This window comes from Rattus norvegicus, chromosome 11, assembly GCF_036323735.1.
Source record: "Rattus norvegicus strain BN/NHsdMcwi chromosome 11, GRCr8, whole genome shotgun sequence".
Lineage (NCBI taxonomy): Eukaryota > Metazoa > Chordata > Mammalia > Rodentia > Muridae > Rattus > Rattus norvegicus.
The window spans coordinates 63,580,439-63,587,484 of NC_086029.1; the positions used below are offsets into that span (position 1 = coordinate 63,580,439).

A 7,046-nucleotide genomic window follows, 5' to 3' on the forward strand; every position below is an offset into this window, starting at 1 on the left:
TTGGGTGGTTTCACAGGCCAGTGTTCAGATTCCATTGCTTTTCAAAATCGTCTAGGAGAGCTAAGGAACTAACAGGCAGTGGGGTAAAGGAGTAGAATATACTAAAATTGCATTATTTTATTTATTGATATTTATTGAAAATATCCTTATGTTACTCTGTACTGTGTAAAATGGACATATGTCAATGAGAAAAAATAAAAATGAATGTCAGAAAGATTCCATTGCTCTTATTCTTTATTACTCCTTGGCCTGGCTGGATATGTGTCATAATGGGCTCCAGTTTATAGTGTCACATTCAGTTACTTCAATGCGGTCTAGAACTTACTTTGTGATGTCAGGAAATCCGGGAAACCCAGTAAGATCAGGGAGCACAAGGCTTCTAATGGAGCAAAGGAGCAAAATGCCACTTGCTTTTCAACATGAGTAGGAAAAGAAGTGGCACGTGTTACACTTTCTACTTTCTAATTTAGTGCGTGCGGATGCGTGTGTGCGTGCGTGCCTGAGTACGTGCGTGCCTGAGTATGTGCGTGCCTGCGTACGTGCGTGCCTGCGTATCTGCGTGCCTGCGTACGTGCGTGCCTGCGTGCCTGCGTGCCTGCGTGCCTGCGTGTGTGTGTGTGTGTGTGTGTGTGTGTGTGTGTGTTCGCGCGCGCGCGTGCATGCGCGCGTGCGTGCCTGCGTGCGTGCCTGAGTACGTGCGTGCGTTCATGTGTGTGTGTGTGCGTGCGTGCGTGCGTGCGTGCGTGCGTGAGGTGGAGAACTGCCCACAGTGATCGAAAGTGGGCATCGGTTTCCCTGAAGCTCGAGTTACAGGCAGTTGTGAAGTTCCGTATGTGAGTACTGAAAATCAAACTGCTGTCTTCCACGGGAGTAGCAAATAGGTGGAGATTGATAGAAATTCTTGGTGGCCAGAAATGATTTTTCTCAGATAACATATTCAGTACTTCCTTAAAACTCAAAGAACAGGAGGCTGGAGAGATAGCTCAGCAGCTAAGGACATTTGCTTCTTCAAGCCATCCCTCTGATGCATTTGGAGAACTTGATGCTGTAGGAGGTTCTGGTATAGAGCTTCCTGGACCCTTGAAGTCAGGTGATGATGATGTCTAAGGCGCTGTCAAAATAGATAAAGATCCAGAGCTTCAATAAGGGAAATCATGCTATGCACCAGTTAGTGTAAATCCCAGATACTGTTGAAAATGAAAGGCATACTTAAAATCATGAGTTATACATATTTAAATTATGAATTTATAAACCAGAGGTAGAAAAATAACCATAGTAAAATCATTTCAAGACTAAAATGCTTACTTAAAACAAAACACAATTAAACAAAAAATCCTTGGCATTTATGATTACTTGAACATCGTTCCATAAAAATAAAGTGATCCTTTTGGTATATCTCCCATGTGGTTGAATCAGTCTCTTTGTGTCCAATAACACGTCACAGGTATTTTTTTCTTTAAAGAATGTCGTGTTTTCAATAAAATAAATATTTTCAATAAATTGCCTCCAGTGTTCATAATGCTGTATTTTTTGGATGATGAAATTAAAATTATTAAAATCTCCATTGACACAAGGTAAAGGCAACAGATCTTAAACCAAATAGATCACGAGATGTCAGCATACACCAGGGCTTTCCTGGTCAAACAAGCACAACTTTACATTCTAACTAGAAAACCAGAGAGAAAACTGGATTTGGAGAAATACTGAGTCCCACACTGTTGTCAGCTCTGAGAATGGGGGTGGGGTGGTGTTGAGGGAAATCACATTTCTAAGGTGAAACATTGTAAGCACAAAGGTAAAGCACATCAGTCATCAGAAAGAGACCACAGTGGCACACAGAGCCATCGCTGACCTGGCTAAGTAGCGTCTTCTGGTTGTGGCGTCATTATATTTCCTCTAAGAAACAAGCATACCTATTTCTAGCTCTTGTAGACGCCCAGCCTTTGAGAAAAACAAAGCTGCAAACTGACCTCCCAGACGGGCAGGAGAAAGAAAATGGCCAGGCTTGTGACTAGGAGGAGACAGGGTGTCAACACTGAATGTGCTCTCCCTGAAGTCACACTGTCTCAATGAGCCAGAAGAGTCGACAGGGGGAGCCAGGTGAAACTGAATAGAAGAAATTAGCTAACAAAATACTTCTTCTTTTTACTCTTCAGGAAGAATTTAAAAAAAAAAAAAAAAAAAAAACCTCAAGTAAGAAACAGCCTTTTGCAACACAGGTTGGAGAGTCCTTTACTCATGTGACATTCTTGGTTCCTCCCAAGTCACAATACAAGCTCTCACTCCCCTGAGGGTCCATGGTCAGCACAGTTGAAAACCGGGTGAGAGAGAAACCCGTACACTGCAATTATCCGTTGACGTTATCTTGAATAATCGGTATTTTGTTTTCTCGGTATGTTCTCATGACAGAGATTATTTTTCCCAAGAACCACAAGAGGGAGTATTCTTACTTCTTTGTCACACTGACTAGCTCCGCCACTGAGGAGATATTATCCATATTTTTTTAACGATAAGGCATATTATTAAACACTAGGCAGGTGCCTTTATATTCATCTAAAATCTGAGAGGTTATCTGCTTGTCTTTTATTGATTCGTATTTATTATATCCTAGGTGTTTTCTCAACCACTCATGATGAAAGGGAAGACAGCGTTTCTCTTCAGTTTCTTCTCTCCTGTGTGGGTGAGAAGGGACTTCTCTGTTAAGCAACATTCGGCAAGTACAAGAGGTGCATGCAGGGTTCCTGAACCAGGAGCAAGGGACTCGGTTATCTAGAAGGCACGGCAGCTGCTGCAAGCTGGCTGCCCTTTGTCCCTAAGAGGCTAACAGTAAACCACCAAGCTGATTCTATTCCTTCTCACACGGGATGATGATGAGCAGTGTTTTTCAGAATCTGAAACAGGCTGACTTTATACCCTGACTCGTTTAGCCCAGTTCACTAACAGTTGCTAAAACAAAACAATTGAAAATATCCATGGACACACATGTGGGTCCATGCACACACACACACACATACACATACACCCAGGGGAGAGAGACAGTGAGAGAGAGAAAGAGAGAGAGAGAGAGAGAGAGAGAGAGAGAGAGAGAGAGAGAAACAGAGAGAGAAACAGAGAGAGAGAAACAGAGAGAGAGAAACAGAGAGAGAGAAACAGAGAGGGAGAGGAGGAGGAAGAGGAGGAAGAGAAGGGAAGGAAGGAGGGAAGGAGGGAGGGAGGGAGAGAGACAGAGAGAGATTGAGTTCAGATCAAACTGTCTGATGAGAATTAGGTGATTATCACTGGCCTCTCTATTCCAGTCTAAACCAAAAACAGAGAGCTATTTTCCAATGTGTGTGTGTGTGTGTGTGTGTGTGTGTGTGTGTGTGTGTGTGTGTGTGTATTTGGGACAGATAGAAAATAGCAAACCGTGGCATATTCAAAGAGCTCCAACAAATAAAGTGTTTTCATAGGCAAAACTGATGACTTCTACATCAGATATTTTAGCCCTTGGTCACAGTGGTGAGTAAGAATGGCCTTGGTCCTGGACTGAACACACCATTTGGACAGATGTCCTTGTACAAGTACTTTTTATGTAAGGTTGTGGTGGCATTTTGTGGGTGCGCTATGCTGCAGTGTAGGCTGCAAGTCTTCCGTGTCCTTCGTGGTACTGCTGACCAGGCAACTTTGCATAAGAAGCTTCCTTCAAAATCTCTGGGCTCTGTTTATTTTTTTTTTCAAGTTGGCAGGATGAGTCTATTTTGATTTTGAAAACTTTCGCAGTTCTTTTATATAAGAGACAGCTCAAGGATTCAGGTGTCTCCAGTTAAACTATTTCAGCATCTTCCTAATGGAGTTCTGACTTGGCTTGTATGCAGAGTTAGATAACTTTAGGAGCCAGAGTGGGAAATGGTCCACTTTACTTCTTTCTACAAGCCATACCCCTCCAGTCCCAAAACCCATTTGGATGGAAAGGAAGACTTTGTGTACACCTGGAAAGAGAATACAGAACTACAGGTTCTTATGTGGGTCTCATAGTTTCCCAGGTCTGTCAGTTTGACTGAAAGTAAATGACATCCTTTAACCGAAAGTCAACATTTCTTCCAATTAAATGTAGGTGTGGTACATGCTGCTTGTCTCGGTCAGGGCTTCTATTCCTGCACAAACATCATGACCAGGAAGCAAGATGGGAAGGAAAGGATTTGTTCAGCTTACACTTCCACATTGCTGTTCATCACCAAAGGAAGTCAGGACTGGAACTCAAGTCGGTCAGGAAGCAGGAGCTGATGCAGAGGCCATGGAGGGATATGTCTTACTGGCTTGCTCAGTTTGCTCTCTTATAGAACCCAAGACTACCAGCCTAGGGATGGCACCACCCACAGTGGACTGGGTCCTCCCCCCCTTCATCACTAATTGAGAAAAATGCCTTACAGCTGGGTCTCGTGGAGGCATTTCCTCAACTGAGTTTCCTTTCTCTGTGATAACTCCAGCTTGTGTCAAGTTGACACACTAAACCAGCCAGTGCACTGTGGTACGCTAAGCCTCAGGCAGTTGGGTCCACCTAAATTCAGTTCAGCTGAGGTAATCAATTTCATATGTGATATCAGTGTCTCTTCTAGGAGATGATGTAGCTGTTCCTGTCTGTATCCATGTCTTCTTCAGAGTTTGAGAAGGTCACTGGATGGATACACGGGTACCATCTAAAAATACAAACTGGCTAATGACCACAGGGCAACATGTAGAGGTTCACGTGTAAATAGAGCAGCTGCGAGTTCTTTACTGCAGCAATTGTGAAGAACGCTCTAAAACTTTTTCAAAATTTTCCATGTAGACTCCACTGCCATTTGTTCTTATGGAAGATCAATACAATGATGGACTATTTGCCTACTTTTCTTTGCTAACTCCTTCTCCCCAGTTACTCACTCTTTCCTGAGATGATCTCCCAAGTAAACTAGCTATGTCAAGGCATCATGACAGCCAGTTTAAGCATTGGTGTGAAAACAGGTTCTACCAAAACATACCTCACTATGGGTCTTTCCAGCTAAATTACCATATAGTCATATAACAACAGTTGCATGTTTAAGTGTGAGGAGATGAACACTACATGTGCTGTGACATCATAGTGACTGGGAGTAGCTACTGTATACTGTGTGTGGTAAAAGTACAAGGCAAAACATGAACATCATTCAGGTGTCAGAATGGTATAGGGCAGCGGTTCTCAACATGTGTGTCATGACCCCTTTAGGGGTTAGGGGTTCAAATGATCTTTCCACAGGGGTTACATATCAGACATTTACATTACAATTTATAATGGTAGAACACTATAATTATTAAATGGCAATAAAATAACTTTATGGTTGGGGTCACCACAACATGAGGAACTATATTAAAGGTCACACAGCATTAGCAAGGTTGAGAACCACTGATTTAGGGACAAATGTCTCTTAAAGGAATTAGTTATGTAAGCTGGGCTTGGTGGCTCATGTTCATAGTCCCTTGGGCAGAACAATCCCTGGGGTTTTTTTGTTTGTTTGTTTGTTTGTTTGTTTTAGCAAGCATGAACTACATAATTAAGTTCCAGGCCAGCCTGGCCTATAGAGTGAGACCCTGTCTCAAAACTACACGAGAATGAGAGATACGTAGATAAGACTGAGAACTTGGAATTGCAAGCTTCTTTTAAACTCTTTGTGTTGTAAAAATAATCTCACCTTCTTCTAGGGAAGCAGCCTTCTATCGACTAAAGACCTTGGGGTAGCTCAGCTAAAGGAGACGTTCATCACACATGCCTTAATTCTTAAAGGCCAAACTTCCTTCACTATGTCTGTCCAAAAAGACTGCTATCTAGTCCATGCAGCGAAGAATAATTCTTGGAATAAATCATAAAATTTGTAAAATTGGAGCAATATATACTAATGAGAGCTAAACATGAGCTTATGACCCAGGTTGAGGAAGGGTTAATGAACATGACTATCCTCCCTCAGATCTTAATGCCCTAGAGCCACTTCCTCCCTGTTGCTATAGTGGATCCATTATGCTTGGATGCGACATTGTACTATATTAGAGGAAGCAGAGATGACAGACTGTGTTTGGTAAATTGAAGGAAGGAGCAGAAGGACTAGATAAATGGGCACTTTGGATGGATTAATTATTTGAGACTGAAGAACTTACTACCTGACTGTTCCATTGAAGATAAAGCACATCCCTCTCCAAGGACAAAGCTATACTAGCCATAGAGATACCAATGCCACTGAGAAATTTGGTCTAGGCTATTAGGGGAATAATTTTCTTAACCTTGTAGAATCCTTGAGGATTTTATCGGGACTCATATGAGTTCCTATAAGCTATACCTACTGTCTTAGTTAAGGCTTTATTGCTGTAAAGAGACACTATGACCAATGCAAATATTTAATTGTGAGTAACTTAACAGTTTCAGAGGTTCAGTTCATTATCATGGCAGGAAGCATGGCAGCCTGCTGGAGGAGCCAAGAATTCTGCATCTTCATCCGAAGGCAGCCAAGAAGAGACTGTCTTCCTGAAGGCAGTCAGGAGGTGAAGACTCTCTTCCACACTGAGGAGAACTTGAGCACTAGGAGACCGCAAAGCCTACCTATACACTTCAACAAAACCACATGTATTCCAATAAGACCACACCTCCTAATAGTGCCATATCCTGCGGACCAAGTGAGTTTAAATCATCATACCTACTAATCACAAACAAATCAGCCCATTCCCTTTTTAAAAAAAATGTATTTTAATTCACAAGTAAATGTTGAATGATTATAACATACAACATGGTATTTTGACCTATATATGCTTTCTGGATTGGCTAAGTCAAACTCTTTATGTTCTGTGTTAATCATTTTCTATTTGTTGTTGGAATGATGTAAGGAAATACTTTCCCTCTCCTGAAGTTGTATAACATTTTGAGAACCTTCCAGAAACTTCTTTGTTTGACTGCTGTGGCACCTTAAGTCATTCTGAGACAGAAACTCACACTCTTGGATTTTTATTTTCTTTAGTCCTTTGACTTCAGTCTTTGCTTAGAATCCGTTTTTATTTGCTTCCTAGAA

At 41.8% G+C, this 7,046-nt stretch overlaps 1 long non-coding RNA gene across 2 annotated transcripts; it reads left to right on the forward strand.

The window, feature by feature from the left end:
• The first annotated feature begins 652 nt into the window (after positions 1-652).
• On the forward strand, positions 653-6,763 carry LOC120095653 (uncharacterized). 2 transcript variants are annotated; one of them, XR_005491307.2, is made up of 3 exons: positions 653-833; positions 2,612-2,726; positions 6,404-6,763. It is a non-coding gene; the product is annotated as an uncharacterized LOC120095653 (long non-coding RNA). The 2 variants fall into 2 exon arrangements; XR_010056118.1 differs by having other exon boundaries at positions 727-833; positions 2,612-6,763.
• The last annotated feature ends 283 nt before the right edge of the window (positions 6,764-7,046 follow it).